Source organism: Lissotriton vulgaris, chromosome 11 (genome assembly GCF_964263255.1).
Source record: "Lissotriton vulgaris chromosome 11, aLisVul1.2, whole genome shotgun sequence".
NCBI lineage: Eukaryota > Metazoa > Chordata > Amphibia > Caudata > Salamandridae > Lissotriton > Lissotriton vulgaris.
Window position 1 is genome coordinate 768,938,527 of NC_141699.1, and position 17,961 is coordinate 768,956,487.

The 17,961-nt window shown below is 46.1% G+C and overlaps 1 protein-coding gene across 1 annotated transcript in view; it reads right to left on the bottom strand.

Moving 5' to 3' along the window:
- The window catches only part of LOC147683474 (uncharacterized), a 264,280-nt gene that overhangs the window by 124,660 nt on the left and 121,659 nt on the right, over positions 1-17,961 (bottom strand). The window contains exon 3 of the mRNA XM_086942537.1: positions 4,881-4,979. The gene's annotated coding sequence lies outside the window, so the exon portion shown is untranslated. The remainder of the gene's footprint in view (positions 1-4,880; positions 4,980-17,961) is intronic.

Genomic DNA, 17,961 nt, shown 5'->3' on the forward strand with positions numbered 1-17,961 from the left:
TAATGTGCTGTGGGTTCCATTCAAAGCCAGAGCCTTGAAACATATGGGGAAGACAAAATTTATTAAGGGGCAATACTTCGGATTTATCGATATTCAACTTGTATCCAGAGACCATATAGTATTCGCGTAATAAGAAGAAAAGAGCAGGTAGAGATGTATTAGGTTTAGAAATATAAAATAAAATGTCATCAGCATAAGCAGTGAATTTAATATCAATGTTCTTATGTACGAAACCAGAGTATGATGTGGAACAACGTATTTTTTCAAGAAAGGGTTCTAAGGCTAAAATAAAGAGGAGAGGGGATAGGGGACAGCCCTGTCTAGTGCCTCTGTGAAGTGGAAAATAAGAAGATTGAACACCATTAACCCAAATTGAGGTAGAGGGAGATGAGTACAGTAAATGGATGAATTTAATAATGTGAGGACTAAAACCATGCCAACGGAGGGCCCCAAACATAAAATCCCAGTTAACCCTATCGAAAGCTTTTACAGCATCAAGGGTAATAGCAGCAAGTGGAGAGGACAATTTAGAGGCAAGGTGAATAATGTTTAGAAGAGTTCGAGAATTGTCTGTGATGGATCTACCCTTGACGAAACCAGATTGATAAATATTGACTAGGTCGGGAATAAGAACATTAATTCGAGAGGCTAAAATTTTGGCGTACATTTTGCAATCGGAATTAATTAGGGAAATGGGCCGGTAATTTTTACATAGTGACGGATCTTTGTCTTTCTTAGGAAGTAAACATAACATAGCTTGCGAAAAAGAGCCTTTGGATTCCCCCATGGGCAGGAAATTAGTAATCAAGGAGGATAGATGTGGAATTAAAACATTCTTGAAGTGAAAATAGAAACGGACAGTGAAGCCATCCGGGCCCGGGGACTTATCTTTAGGTAAAAGAGTAATGGCTGGGGGACACTGCTGACAACCTACCTGGTGGGACGCTCCTGCCACGGGGATTACCGCTGGGTTCCTGACGCTGGTTGTTTCCCTCGCCGCCGTTGCTCACCACCTAGCACGGCCGCCGTGGGGGGAAACTACAGCTCCCAGCGAGCTCTGCACATAGTACCGCCCACTTCCTGGTCAGTCGCGCCCGGAGGCGCTTAAACGGAGAGAGCTCCCACAGAGGAGCGGGGGACACTGCTGACAACCTACCTGGAGGGACGCTCCTGCCACGGGGATTACCGCTGGGTTCCTGACGCTGGTTGTTTCCCTCGCCGCCGTTGCTCACCACCTAGCACGGCCGCCGTGGGGGGAAACTACAGCTCCCAGCGAGCTCTGCAGATAGCACCGCCCATTTCCTGGTCAGTCGCGCCCGGAGGTGCTTAAACGGAGAGAGCTCCCACAGAGGAGCGGGGGACACTGCTGACAACCTACCTGGAGGGACGCTCCTGCCACGGGGATTACCGCTGGGTTCCTGACGCTGGTTGTTTCCCTCGCCGCCGTTGCTCACCACCTAGCACGGCCGCCGTGGGGGGAAACTACAGCTCCCAGCGAGCTCTGCACATAGCACCGCCCACTTCCTGGTCAGTCGCGCCCGGAGGCGCTTAAACGGAGAAAGCTTCCTCCGCGTCGCGGACGCGCGCGGGCGGGCGCCGGGCTAAGCCCGGGCAAAGGGCGGGCCCTCTGTGGCCCTCAGAGGCACAAGGAGGACGGGACGGGCCACCACTCTTGGCACCATCACTGGAGAAGGTACAGTCAAGCTCCATTCTTTCTATCCCTATCGCTTTGAACTGTCTATACTTGTCACCAGGATTCCAGGATTCTGTTACCCAACTACAATGTCCATCTGGGAAGAGCTGAATGCCCTCTGTGGCACAAACTATATCCCGGATGCTCTATCCCCCCCCCATAGTGGCTCGAGACACTGTTCAAGCAATCTGCTCCCCCCAGGCATCCCCCGTTACAACCCTCCTTCCATCTAATAACTGCAGCCCCTCTGTACCTGGCCCTAATACAACCTCATTACTATTGGATAAGGCTGAGACTCGATCCCCCCTACAATCGACCCTTCTGGCCCAAATCGAGCGTCTGCTATATACTGCTCTTTCTCCACTGGTAGCTAAAATTAATGATTTGGGGGACAGACTGTGCAGGATTGAAAAAACGGTAGCACGGTCATACCCACTAACCGGAAACACTGTTACTCCCACACGCTCTACCCCCACTAACACCCAGAAAAGGTCTACGGACAATGCGCCCAGGATATTGCAAACCTGTGACTCCCCTGTTATACCATCCATTCAAAGTGGTCGCAATAATACCCGTAATCTTGATCATGCCCCATATAGAGCTCCTGTGATCGCACTAGATAGAAGACATCGCATTGACTTACCCCCGTAGCAGCCCCATATGCCACCATTCTCTCTGGGGTCCCCGCACTCAGACCAGGAAAACGTGAACTGCACCAGGACCTACTGAACAAAGCCATCTTTTGGCTCAAAAACAATAGACCATTACCTTCTGCTCTAGACAGTGGGATACTGAGCGTCAGAAGGGTGGGGTGGCTTGGTCATCTGCCCAAAAATGTTCCGGGGGACTTGATTCTGGTTAGGTTTAAAGACAGGAACATTGCCCCCTACTTGCGATCTATCCAGCCAAAACTTGGAGATGGCTCCATCTGTATTTGGGACCTGCATGACTTTTACCCTGGTCCCCGAGCACCGAATTACAATAACAGCGGGTGAAAAAGGGGGATTCTGTGTATTTTGGGTTTTTATTTAGAATCGCTGATATGCTAAACTATTTTAGTTGGGTCTTAATTCATTTTTCTTTTAATTAGGTAATGTTATGTTGAGTTATTTTTTGCCTGTATGTATTTCTTTGTGTTGCTTTTATGGTCAAACGCCGAATAAAGCTTATTTGATGATGATGAGTAATGGCTTGAAGAATCTCTTTCTCGGAGATTGGTGCGTCGAGGGAAGAGAAATCAAGATCCGAATTCAAAGATTTGGGGAATGGACTGAAAAAATGAATCAATTTGAGAAGAAGACAGAGTAGACTCAGGTGTATACAAAGAGGAATAATACTGAACAAAACATTCAAGGATCTTATCATCTGAAAATGACGATCCCCATTAACATCAGTTATGACTGCAATTTTGGATTTCTGTTTCTTAATCTTGAGATAGTTAGCAAGAGATTTGCCAGCTTTATTGCGCCCGCCATTCATTTTGGAATTGAATTTAAGAAGGTTATTACAAGCTGCATCCCATGAATGTTTATTAAATTTCATTTTAGCTTTAACAAGAGAGAAAAGAGCATCAGCAGAATTGGAGGTATAGAAGAGGTGTTCTAGTTCCTTAATTTGTTTAAGAATGGGGGAAGATTTAGAAAGGGTTAGTTTCTTCCTACGAGAAATAAAATCAATAATATACCCTCTAGCCTCTGCTTTAAAAGCATCCCAAACAAAGTGAAATTGAGAAGCCGAATTAAGGTTATTGTGGAAAAATTCCTCCATTAAAAGATTAAATTGTTCGGTGAATTGATGGTCCAAAAGAAGGGAGTTGTTGAAGCAATGGACACTGGGTGTGGGAGAGGGTAGGTCAATATCAAGAATAATGGGAGCGTGGTCTGAAATAAGGATAGAGCCAATTTCTGCATTAGTCATAAATTGTAGGGTGTGTTGGGTAAGAAAAATGTAGTCTATGCGGGAGTTTGATGCATGTACAGGAGAAAAAAAGGAAAATTAAAGAATATCAGGGTGGGATAATCTCCAGGAGTCAATTAAGCCTCTAGAGGATGTGGCTTTGAAAAAGGACTTTTGCATCTTGTTAGGGATAAATCTAGATTGGGACTTGCGATCCAAAATAGGATCCATCAATTGATTGCAGTCACCACCCACAATTAAATCAACAGATGCATGCGAGGAAAGAAGCGTAGAGAAATCATTCCAGAAGGTTAAATCCACACCTGTAGGGCCATAAACATTGCAAAAGGATAAATCAGTATTATTAACTTGTACATCCAAAAACAACCATCTACCATTAGTATCTGAGTACTCATTTTTTAACTGGATAGATAACGACTTGTGAAACAAAATGATAACACCATTTTTGTTGGCAACTGAGGGGGAACAGAAGATGTCGCCCCCCCATTGTTTGCGTAGAGAAGACAAATCTTTGAGGGAGAGGTGAGTTTCTTGCAACAGAGCAACTTGACATTTCAATCTAGTTAAATGGGAAAGGACTTGTTGTTTCTTAGCCGGATTGCGGAGTCCTTTAACATTCCAGGAAATGACGCGAAGACCAATCATCTTTGGAAATCAAAGAAGAATAGTCCAGAAGATAGGAAAGAAGGGTTGTAACCTGATAGGGATACACATGGGAAAAAAGATAGAGAAGAAAGAGTATTTGAGGGGAGACAGCAAGTGAAACAGTGGGAACAGTAACCACCCAAGAGAAAAAAAGAGAAAAGAGCAAATTGTGGAGAAGTTGAAAATGCAAAGAAGAGTCAGAATATAAATAGCAAAAGAAGAGAGAGGAAAAGGAACAAGATGCACCAAAGAGTGCCATGAAAAAAGAGAGGGGCATGATAAAAAGAAAGAAATCCAGGGGAGAGAACGTGAAGGAGGTGAGAAAAGAAGGAGAGGAAATAGTGAACAGATGAGGATAAGTGAAGGCAGGAAGGAAAGAAAGGGAGAACAAAAATCCCAAGAGATAAAGTGAGAAAAAGAAGATGGCAACAAGCCGAGAAGCTTTAGCCATGGAGATCGTGAAAAACAAGAACAATGAAGTGGGAGAGGGAGCTGCGAAGGACAAGACAACCGCACTGACCGACGAGGTAAGAGAAGAAAAATTAATATGATCACACCAACACCAATTGCATAAGAAAAAAAAAAGATCAAAAGTGACCAAGGAAGACAAATGAAGGGAACTTACCAAACAAGTGGGAAGGAAGGGCAGCATATCAGATGTAGAGTACAAACATCGGGGCAGCACAAAAAATGTATTGGACAACGAGAACTACGAGGTAAGGATCTGTAAACAAAAAGAGAAGAATAGGAACAGAATTACCACAAGGGACAAGATACAGAATAAGATAGGACAACAAATAGGAACACATAACAGCTAGGATTTGCTAAACTCCATGGATTCCTCCTTATGAGTGTGGATGAACTTCCGAAGATCCGCCGGATCGTCAAAACTATAAGTACGTTCTTTGTATGTCACTATGAAAAAACAAGGGTGGATAAGGCCATATCGAGCATTCATTGATCTGAGAGTGGGGCTTAAGTCAAGAAACTCCTTCTGTCGAGCAGCAGTTGGTCGAGAGACATCTTGTGTGAGGAATACCTTATGACCGGACCAAAGCAGCTGCTTGTGCTGCTTAGCAGAATGAAGAATAGTCATGAGGTCAGAGTAAAGGAGGAAGTAAGCAATAATGCCTCTGGGCTTTGAAGTGGAGGAAGAGTTCTTTGGTCCAAGACGGTGAGCCCTTTGAATGTTGACGTCCAGGTGCTTAGGAATACCAGTGATAGGAAGGACTTGAGACTTCAAAAACTGGATGATATCAGACCCCTCTGAATTCTCCGGAATACCCTAAATGTGCAGGTTGTTGCATTGATTTCGATTTTCCAAATCCTCAGAGGTTTTCTTGAGCTGGTGAACCTCCTTAGTAAGACGAGCCACCCTATCTACAACATCTTGAGCATCGCTAACTTTCTGCTCCACATCAGTTATTCTCTTATCCAGACTGGACCACTTATCGTCAAGTCTCTGAAGAGTAGTAGTGGTGTCTGTCATGAAAGGGCGTATAAGGCGTAATTCCTCCATAATATCCTCCAGTGTGATAGGGAGTGGAGACTTTGATGGAGATGGGGGATCTTTTTTAAGGCGTTTACCAGCAGCGACAGAGTCTTTACGTGTAGCAGAATGGAATGGAATGGAATGGATGGATGGAATAGATGTGGATTTATAGAGCGCAAATTGCTGCCCGAAGGCGTCCAAGCGCTAGAATAACCAGGGACCTGCGGAGGGGGCTAACTGGGATTAGTGGGGCAGATTAAAAAGAAAAGTTTTTAACTGTTTCCGGAATGTGGGCAGATTGCAATTGGCTCTCAGGTGCAGGGGGAGGTTGTTCCATGCCATGGATGCGTTGTAGGCGAACGTCCTGCCGCCAGATCTGGATCTTTTTATTCTTGGTATCGTGGCCAAGAAAGTCTGGCTGGAGCGGAGGTTTCTGCTGGGGAGGTAGTGGGTAATTAGGTCTCAGGTAATCCTGGGGCCCGTATCCCAGAAGGCCTGATGTGCAATGCACATGACCTTAAACAGAATCCTCTGGCGCACTGGTAGCCAATGAAGGCTAGCCAGCCCGGCCCTCACCGATTGACTGCACGGGATGTTGAGCAGCAGGCGTGCTGCGCAGTTCTGCACTATCTGGAGTCTGCGTATGGTATATTCTGGGGCACCGAGATAAAGCACATTGTTGAAGTCCAGGCGTGATTGTATTAGACCCTGTACAGCCACCTGTTTTGCCTCCATGGGAAGGAGAGGGAAGATTTTATTTAACATTCTCATGAGTCCAAAACAGGCGGCTGAGAGTTTTGTGGCCTGGGTGCTAAATGATAAGGATCTATCCAACCAAACCCCAAGGCTCTTGATGTTGTTTTTTGGGGTTGGAGGAAGGCCTAGACAGGGGGGCCACAGGGTGTTGGGGAAGTAGGGATCAGGGGAACCTAGGAGCATCAGCTCAGTTTTGTCCCCATTCAATTTGAGGAATGAGGCTGAGGAAATATAAATTTTGGTCAAGTTGTGTTCCCTAGCGTGTACCCCACCGTCTCCATGTACGAGTTAAAGTGCATGTAACTTCCCTCCTGTACCAGCTATGAAGACGCAAATACATTTGCGTCCAACGTCAACATGTCCTCTTTCAGACCCATCCTGAATGGGTTGGATAGTCCGTTCCTAAGTATATTATGCCAACGTCTTTTTGTAGTGTACTCTACATGTTTTCCAGCTCTGGCAAAGTAGGCCCAGAATATCTGCCATCGAGCCTTTTTCTCCCTCCTGACTCTGAAAGCCTCAGACCAGGCTGCCCAGGCTGCCCCCGTACCCGTGAACTCTGCCTTACTTCTAGCGCGGCCCACCGCGCTCAGCTCAGCCTGCTGCCTGCCAAGATTGACTATAACCTTCGAGTTATCTGTTCCGCTCCTCGAAAATACATTCCTGCCTGCTAGCTTCAGTAAACATCCCCCTCAGCTACAGGGCCAAAGGGCCGACCTGTCTCCGTGCAAGTAATTCATAGCTTCTGTTGCCATGCTCCCATGGAGGGCCCATGCCCCCACGCTTCTCATGCAGACACTCAGGCGCCTATACACGCACTCACAGTCAGTATAGAATAGCTTCTGCCCCAGAGACCTTTCCGCCCAGATAGCTCAGTCCCTAAACACCAGATATCAGATATGATAGAAGCACAAGTTGATCTGACATGCCAGACTTCTGTCTCTTTCCGTCAGTGCAAATGTCAAGCCCCCTGCACCCTCCAGTTTCACGTCCATCACACGTCATGCAGCTGCGCGCGCATCCAAGCTTCCGATTTCTGCTGACATTGCAACATTTCTGCTTAGTGCCACCCCTTTTGTGACACCTATCTGTGACGTTTCTAGCACACACCTCCAGTTCACGCCTAGTCCACGCCTTCTGATTACGTACTAGTAACACGTGGCTACTGTTATCTTGTCTTCTCTCAGCTGCTACGCCTACTGTACTGTTTTCTGTGACATGAATTAAGTATATAAGCTATGTACTGTCAATAAAATGTAGCGCGCTCTATCCCTTCTTCCACCCCTGTGGTGGGAAGAACATGATATCCTGGTCTTGACCATTCCTTTTTAAGGAATAAAACCCCTAAGAACTCTAACACCACGGACTCTGGTTCTTTCTTTCCGATTGAATTATTATTGACTAAGTACTTACCTGCATAGAAATTTCGACGGTAAATTATATATTTACATCATTTTGGCGCCCGAATAGGGACTCCTCCCCCACCTCACGCGCCGGTTGGTGCGTTGTAAGCTCTGTCCCCTGCCATCAGTTAGAAGGAAACTACGCGTACCGGCAGGATTTCCTGTATCTCCCTCTGGCCCACGGAGGTGACGAAGATTACGATCAGTACCCAGACGAGGCGGTGAGGAGTGCGGAGGATCCCGACCAGAGCCCAGCCGAAAGAAGCAAGGTCCGAGGTGTCAAGAGGCCCACCAGTTTTCCGAAGTTTTCCGAGGTTTTCCGAAGTTTTCCGAAGTGTCGAGTCCAGTCGAGTTTTCCGAGGCCTTCTGTTTCCGTGCTTCCCGGTGAGTACCATTGCTGGGACGTATCTAGACGGGTTTGGGTACACAAGTCCGGTCTGCACTGTTTCTAGACAGTGTATCTGTACTGTTTAGCAGTACATCCGTTCTGCACCGCTTTAGCAGTGTATCTGTGCTGTTTAGCAGTACATCCGATATAGGGGGTAGTCATATATGTTTTCAAAATGTCTTTTCATGTGATTAATGTCGTGGTATGAGTGTGACTGTTTCCTAATGTGCATTAATGTTTTCTTGTATAACTAGCTGTATTCAGTATTAAGTAGCAAGGATCGAGCATTCAGTACCGAGTAAACAAGATGCGGTTTTTCAACAAGTTAAAGCAGATAGGAACTAGGAAAGGGATACTAGAGGAAGAAATTCCTATCCCCCCTAGGGACACCCCAGGTAACTTTATGTACCACAAGCATGGCATAGATGCCATATTATATCTCGATTTATGGGCTGACTATACCAAACATCTAGACGAAAGACACAGATGGCCCGTTACCGGAACATGGGATGCCGAGTGCATCATGAAGGTAGAGGAAGCATTATGGAAAAAGAAAGCCAGACAATCTCAGAAGGACGCCATAGAGTTTTGGCGTAAGGAATCACATAAGCGTGCTGAAAGAACATTACGTAGAGAAGACAGACTTAAAGAATCAGAGAAAGCCCAAGAAAACGAACTAGTTACTGAGGGGATCCGAGTAAAAACAGAACAGATAGACCGCGCACGAAATAATCTCGTAAACGGTATGTATCTCGCGGCCGAGGGTTCACCTGAGGCCATTTCAGAAATACCGAAAGACCTACCACCCCCATTGGTTCCAACCAAAGTAACTCATAGGACCACTAAAGACATATTCCTGAATGCCTATCTAGAGGATGTAGCACCCGCTTACACCAACCTGCCTGTTCGCGCCCTGCCTACCGACGGGGACGGGGGTGGTAACCCGCCCCAAAATCATATTCTACCAGTATCACGACAGGTTTCCCCTGTTCCACCAGCTCCACCACTTCCCGTACCTAAAGTTGATCCACCGAAACCACTTCTACCTGATCCTACTAAAAGACAAATTCAAGTTCAGGTACAGACTCCACAAAGAAATAATGCTCAAGCCTCCGCCTCAGGGGGTGCGACCGGGGGTCTTCACACCCCGCCACCGACACGCAGGTTACCGCTTGGGGACTTGCGAAATCCTTTTTCGTTCAAATCACCCCGTCTTGACATGTTTAAAGAAACCATTTCAGTTTGCAGATATGATCCAGTACCCGGCAAAGACGATATAATGGTGATGGCATCACTACGGTTAAGATCTGCTACTGAATTCCTGCTGTGCTATGCAGGAATGAAGGAGCGCCTAGATAGAATATATGAGTTTGTTCAGACTGGGAAAGACCCCGACAGTATTAAAGATGCCATGGAGCGTCAGAAAGTTGACGTTCAAGCACAGATACTACGTTTTTTCATAAATTGCCTAATAAGAGAACGAGATAGGCCTGGGACCGACCAGAGTGAATTAGATGCATTAAACAAGTGGGGTCAAAATATATCTGAAGGAAAACACGACAAGGGGACTTGCATAGCTAGTATGTACAAGAAAATTAGAAAAGCAGTGATAGAAATACACCAAAAAGAGAAAGAGAAGGCTTCCTCCGAGGGGGAAGAAGAATGTGAAGAACCAGAAGAAACTCTAGACACTATAGCATATGTAGGTAAAGGAAATTACCTTAGGAAAGGCATCCGTCCGGAAAGCAAGAGAGTTCTTTTCTGTGCCTTAACAAACCCAAATTCTGCTGAACATCAGTTCCAGGAAACTGATAAAAGGCTTCGAGATCGAGTAGGGTACCATGTACTCAATTCTATGGATGAACAAGAACTAGCCCGGTCAGCTATATCATGGGCCGAAAATCCAGACATATATAATGATGACACAGTAGCGCAGACATTTCTGAACCTCTCCCCAGACAAGCAGAAATTAGCAGGTGTATACATGATTCAGCACCTTCTCATAAAGTACAGAAATCAGCATTCGGATCCAGGTCCCTTACCCGAATTATTAGAAGCATTACTCATGGATAGATGGAGAGGTCTAAGTACCAAATTAATTCAAATAATTCTAGAACAACGCCATAGATATGACACTTTCATAAGCCCCGAATATGGTCCCGCCCCGCCCCCAGAAAGGAAAATGTATCATATGGAACGTCGGCATGGCATTGAAGGTCAGAACCCCTTACGAGAAGTACACCCAGTTATGGGTGCGGACAATCTCTTGAAACGTGTATATGTACACACGCCATTGACCAAGTTAGAACTGTTAGAAATGAAGAAACTAGTCCCGAGCCATGATAAAGACCCTGCAGGTTTCCACAGAGAGCTTAAAGACATGTTACTGATGGGGGATTACACATATGATGATATCATGAAAATGTTAAAGGTGCTGCTGCCCACGGGCATCTACGAGAAACTAAAGGAAAAGGAATGGGAGGTGGGAGAGAAAAAGATTGTATGGGCAGAAATAGAAGACGAAGAGAATAAACGTGTCCCAGGGGTAGGCCTTGGGGACAAAACTAAAGCATTACCAGGTTTAATAGTACAGGTTCTGCCAAGATTATTGGCAACTAGAAAAGAAGACTGGGATGCAATCTCAGCATGTAAACAGAAGCCCGACGAAGATACTAGTGACTTTTATTCAAGATTCGAGAAATGTTTTATTATTAATAGTGGTCTTAAACCAAGTAGCGAATCGTACCCGCATCTTTTTGTATCAAAGTTAGTTGAGAATTCCCTGTTAGCAGTCAAGAATCGTGTATACAAGGTGGAGAGTACATGGCAAGCAAACACGCCGTCACAAATGTTACAAATGTTACAATATCATCAGAACAGAATTAGAGAAGAGCAGGATCAGGAACAGAAACGTATGAAAGACACGAAAATGAAAATGTTAGTAGCCCAGTCGGTCCATACCGACGGGAATAGAAAGGGTACGACCCAGACAGGTCACGCCGCAGCTCCCGTTAAAGGGACATGCAACTATTGCAAGCAGCCAGGTCACTACGTACATGAATGCCCCGTTCTGAAACATAACATAGCGACAGGTAAAACTAAAGAAAGACCGCATCCGCCTAGACAAGACCACAACCAGCATCAGACTTCACAGAACATGCAGCCCATGCAAAATACACAGCCTATGCATGCTTCCTCACCTCCAGCACAGACAGTAGCGGTATCACAGCCACAGCCCATTGCCGCGTCCCAGCAAGTTTCACAACAGATGTACCAGTATGCCCAGTCCGCTTACCCCGATTATCCACGATATACATGAAACAGCCTAGAGAGGGAGTTTGGCTTGCCTCTTATTGAGATTCCTGTAGATCAAGAGGGTCCTTATGTACACAGTCAAGTATTGGGAAAAGACAGAAAGTTTTTAATTGACACAGGGGCAAGCCGCACAACAATCAGTCATAATGAAGTCCCAGGGGCACCCCTCTCAGGCTCACAGAATGTTTCCCTTGGCTTTTCAGGACAGCCCATTGTAAATGAAGTATCAGAACCAGTCCCCCTGGCTGTGGGTCCACTATCACGTGTTACAGACTTGTTACTTACGAAATCATGTCCAGAAAATCTGTTAGGAATTAAAACATTGAAGGCTCTAGGAGCCATAATTTGCTGTTCCCCGGAGGGAGTTAGACTCTTTCTGCGGGATTTCAAGGGTCATTATATGTTGCGTGAGTTTGATGTCAGATTGAAAAATGTACCAGACCACCTGTGGGCAAAAGGCCCGACTGATGTAGGTTGTATGCACATTACCCCATACCATGTTACACTCAAAGAAGGTGTAGTACTACCACGAATCAGACAATACAAGTTACCACCCGATGCTGTAGTGGCTTTACTGGAAATCATTGAAGAGCTCATTACCCAGGGAGTGGTCGTAGAGACCGACTCAAATATCTGTAATTCACCCATCATCCCGATTCTTAAACGTACTGACCCCAATGCACCGCCAGTATATCGGTTGGTGATTGATCTTCGAGAACTGAATAAATGTATTGTACCACAGTACCCTGTGGTTCCCGACATCTCATCCTTATTGACTGCTATTGATTCAGAAGCAACGTTCTTTACTGTAATTGACCTCAAGAACGCCTTCTTCAGCGTGCCTATTGATCCAGAGAGCCAATATCTCTTCGGATTCAGTTTAAATGGACGCAGTTTCAAATTTTCACGCGCACCTCAAGGATTCACAGAAAGCCCCAGCATCTATAGCCAAGCACTGAAGAGACAACTTGATTGTATCACAATGCCAGTTAACACCGCTTTACTGCAATACGTCGATGATCTGCTGATCACCGCACAAAGTGAGCCCGAATGTGAACAAGCATCACTGACAGTTTTACATTTTCTGGCAGACAAGGGACACAAGGTGTCTCCTTCGAAGCTACAATTCTGTGTTCAGCAAGTTGTGTACTTGGGTCACTTGCTGTCCAAAGTGGGGAGACAGCTCACTCCCGATCGCATTCAGTTAATTGCAAATATGCCACAACCCCAGACACAAAAAGAAGTGCGGGCCTTCATAGGCCTCACCTCGTACTGCAGACAATGGATTCCTCAGTATGCATTTCTAGCTAAACCACTCATTCAGTTAACAACGCAGGAGGCAGCGACTCCGACTGTCCTTCCTTGGACTCAGGAACATACACAAGCCTTTGAGGAATTAAAGAAAGCATTATGTCAAGCACCAGTTTTAGCGACACCATGTTACAGCAAACCGTTTACACTTTTTGTTACAGAACGTGATGGTACAGCATTGTCTGTCCTCACTCAAGATCAAGCAGGTTCACATAAGCCTTGCGCTTATTTTTCAAGTACATTGGATTCAGTAGCCCAGGCACTCTCTGCGTGCTTAAAGTCAGTAGCAGCAACAGCATTAGCAATCAGACAGAGCGATTCAACTGTTTTAGGCCATCAGTTAACCGTACAAGTTCCACATTCTGTTGAGGTTCTTTTAAACAGAACCCAGACTCAGCACTTGACTATAGCACGACTGACAGGTTATGAATTAACGTTATTCCAGCCACACATAGAAATCAGACGCTGCAGCATTTTGAACCCCGCAACACTGTTACCTACAATTATGACAGATCCAGCCCCGCATGATTGTATAGAAATCATTAATGCAGTAACAAAGCCACGGCGAGACTTAACAGATGTCCCACTGACAAATCCAGACCTGACACTTTATGTGGACGGTTCATGCATGAGAACAAATACAGGAGAATTAGTGGCCGCATATGCAGTGACCACTGAAACTGATGTCAAAGAAACACATCGTATTGACACACTGTCTGCTCAAGCAGCAGAGCTCATCGCTCTGACCCGAGCTTGTATACTAGCCAAGAACAGAAATGTTAACATATACACTGATTCCCGTTATGCGTTCGGAGTCGTACACGACTTCGGAATGTTATGGCAAGAACGAGGTTTCTTGACCTCTCATGGTGCCAAGATACAACACGGTCCCCTCATTCAAGCGCTGTTAGAAGCAATACATCTGCCTTCAGGCATATCCGTCATGAAGTGTAAAGCACATACTAAGGTTACAGATTCTGTTTCCCAGGGTAATGACCTGGCAGATCAGACAGCGAAACATACAGCATTGACTCACACTCTGACAACTGACATGACAAAGACAATAGGACCGACAAATTGTATGACAGTTAGGGATCCCGCACTAGATGTTATCGATATTCAGACACATGCTACCCCAGATGAAATAAAGAAATGGATTGAACTAGGAGGGATCCAGACAGATCAAGGTTGGATGACGAAGGGAAAATCTACATGGTTTCTCCCTGACTCTATGGTTCAAGTCATAATCAATACAGCACATAGTCCAGCACATCTAGGAGAAAAAGCAATGTTAGACAGTTTACAGAATCTCTGGAGCAATAAACACTTACGAGCAGCAGCAAAACAGAAAGTGCGTACTTGCATGATCTGTTGTCAGTTCAATCCAGGTAAAAGCGTCCCTGTAGAGCAAGGTGGATTTCATCCTCCCGATCATCCTTTTGAAGTCCTCCAGATGGATTATATCCAGATGGACCGTTGTCGGGGATTTAAATATGTCCTCGTAGTTGTTTGTGCACTGTCCCGTTGGACCGAAGCCTACCCAGTCCCAGATTACACTGCTCCGACCACTGCCAAGCAGCTGGTTCGTGAATTCTTCCCACGGTACGGCATGCCTCGTGTCGTGTACTCGGATAACGGTCAGCCATTCTCATCCGAATTAATGAAACAGGTTTCCTTGCTGCTAGGATATCAGTGGAAATTCCATTGTGTCCGACATCCCGAAGCCGCAGGCCTTGTAGAAAGGCATAATCAGACACTAAAGACACGTCTTGCTAAAATATGTCAAGAGAAAGGGGTCGACTGGATAGTCGCCCTGCCAGTGGCACTGTTCTATATGAGAATGGTTGCCCATTCGAGATCAGGACTATCCCCGTACGAAGTGGTCTTTGGTAGACCACCGAATATGTGGGGGACGCCCATTCCTAAAAAAATTACCGATGTTGATTGCAATATGTTGACAGATTACCTTGCCTCCTTGATGTCTGCACTCCAATCATGTCGTTCACAGGTTGCCGCAGCCTTCCCTGACAACACTGATGTAAAGCCACACGATGTCCGTCCAGGTGATCTGATCCTCATAAGGAACTTCGACCGGAAAAGTCCGTTGGAGCCCCGCTGGAAATCGCCGAAGACCGTTCTACTCACTACAAGGACAGCGGTGAAGGTTGAGGGCAGGAAGGGGTGGGTCCACATGAGCCATGTTAAGCTGTGTAATGAACTGAAATCCGACCCAGGCTCATCCACCCCTTCCAAAGACTGTATCGAGCCCAGTGACTTTGAAGTTTCCAAACGAGAGAAAACTCCCCAAGAGGAATACAGACTCAAGCTTCGATCTAGCAAGTCAGACAGTTTAATTGTTTAAGTCCTCCCCTAGGTGAATCGGTTAAATAGTTTCTGACATGTATCCCCTAGATCGAGTGAGGAAATATAATTTTTGATCGAGTAGTGTTCCCCAGCGAGTACCCCACCGTCTCCATGTACTAGCTTACAGTGCATGTAATTTCCCTCCTGTGTCAGTTACGAAGACGCAAATACATTTGCGTCCATCTTTAACATGTCCTCTTTCAGATCCGCCATGAACGGATTGAATATTCAGTTCCTATATATGCCGTGCCACCGTCTTTTTGTGGTGCACTTTGCACGTTTTTCAGCTCTGGCGAAGTAGGCCCAGATTATGCCATTGAGCCTTTTTCTAGTTCTTTCCTGCTTCCTGACTCCGAGGGCCTCAGCCCAGGCTACCTCTGTACCAGTGACCCCCACCTTATTCCTTGCGCGGCTCCGGCGCATAGCCTAGCCTCTGCCTGCCAAGACTGCATTCAACCTTCGAATTATCTGCTCCACTCCTCGAAAATACATTCCTGTCTCGCAGCTCAAGTAAACATCCTCCCAGCTGCAGGAGCAGAGGGCCCGGTCCTTCTGTCTCCGTGCAAGTAATTCATAGACTCCGTTGCCATGGTAGGCCCATGCCCCCTCACCCCGCAGGCCGACACGTAGACACATGTACACGCACTCACAACCAGTATAGTGTAGTCTCCGCCCGAGAGACCTTTCCCCTTCCAGATATTACAGTTCCTTAAACATATGATATCAGATATGATTTGGGATTAGGTTGATCTGACATCCTAGACTTATGTCTACCCCTGTAGTGCTAAATGTCAAGTCCCCTTCGCCCTCCAGTTATACGTCAGACTCACGTCAAGCTGCTGCGCGCGCATCTCTGCCATATATTTCTGCTGACATTGCAGGATTCTTTTATGGATCCACCTACTTGTGACCTCATGACAAGTGACGTTTCTAGTACACGCCTTCATGCACGCCTATTGTAACGCCTTTTTCATGACGTTTCCATGTTTTATCTCTTCTTTTCCAGCTGTTACGCCTACTACATGCTCATACATTGTAATGCATTGACTATATATATGTACTTCTGTAAACAATATGTTGTCTGTCTGCCCCTTCCTGAACCTGCGTGGTGATGGAATGGTTATGCCACCTTGGCTCGAGCCAATAACCCAATTCCTTTTACAGGAATAAAACCCTTTTGAGTTAACCTCAATATCCCGGATTTTGCCTCTTATTTTTCTGAGTTATTCTTATTGATTATTGATTATAAATTATGTATTGGTAATCGATTTTACCACAGTTTTGGCACCCGAACAGGGACCCCTCCCCCACCCCACGCGCCGGAGGTGCGTTGCAGGCCTAGCCCCCTGCCACAGCCGGACGGACAATTACGCGTACCCGCAGGATTTCCTGTATCTCCCTCAGGCCAACGGAGGTGACTGAGGCTGCGATCGACACCCAGACGAGGCGGTGAGGAGTGCGGAGGATCCCGACCTGAGCCTAGCTGAGAGAGCAAGATCCGTGGTATACCGAGGCCCAACAGATTCCGAAGTATCTGCGTCGAGTCCGAATCCAGTCCGAGCCCAGTCCAGTCCAGGGTTTCCGAGGCCTTCTGTTTCCGTGCTTCCTGGTGAGTACCGTTGCTAGGGACGCATCCTGACGTGCGCATTAGTTTGTGCCGGTCAAGACGGGTTCGGGTACACGAGCCTGTTCTGCACTGTTCAGCAGTGTATCTGTACTGTATAGCAGTATATCTAGTTTGCACCTGTAAAAGGTGTATCTGTGCCGTTTAGCGGTACATCCTGTTGCACTAGGTTGGTAGGTTTGTCATTGTAATTAATGTGGTTCGTTTTTGAGATGTTTTGATGTGTCATTCAAATGTCGTGGTATGAGTGAATGTTCGATCTTCATTATTGTGCTTAAACGTGTCTTATGTGTTCATGTTCATATCTGAAGTAAGAACCAAGTAGCCAGATTTCAGAATGCCGTTGTTTTCCAAACTAAGACAAATAAAAACCCGTAAAGGGGTTCTAGAAGAAGCTGTTCCCATTCCACCTAGGGACACTCCAGGGTACTTTATGTACCATAAACACGGCCTAGATGCTGTTTTATTTCTCGACTTATGGGTAGACTACACTAAAGACTTGTCAGAGAATCAGAGATGGCCCGCTGCAGGGACATGGGATGCAGATTGCATCATGAGAGTAGAAGAAGCATTATGGAAAAAGAAAGCCAGACAGTCACAGAAAGATGCCATCGAGTTATGGCGTAAAGAGTCGCATAGGCGCACAGAAAAAGCTCACAGACTAGAAGGAAAGAATAAGGAGGAGCCTGACAAGGCCCAAGAAAACGCATTAGTTGAGGAAGGTATCAGAGTAAAATTAGAACAAGTAGACAGACAGCGAAATACACTTATGAATGGCATGTACCCTATCTTGTCAAAAGGCCTGCCTAAGGCCTCTCCCGAAGTACCGAAGGACCTACCACCCCCATTGCTCCCGACTAAAACACACCAGAGGACAGCAAAGGACATTTTCCTTTCTTCCTATTTAGACGAGGTGGCTCCCACATATGTTAATACCGCATTGCCACCGCCACCAGTGCCTGCACCTGACGGTCAGGACGGTCAGGACAATTATGCTCTTCCTCCCCGACAGGCTACTCCTCCCCGGATTCCTCCTCCTCCTCTTCCACCTCC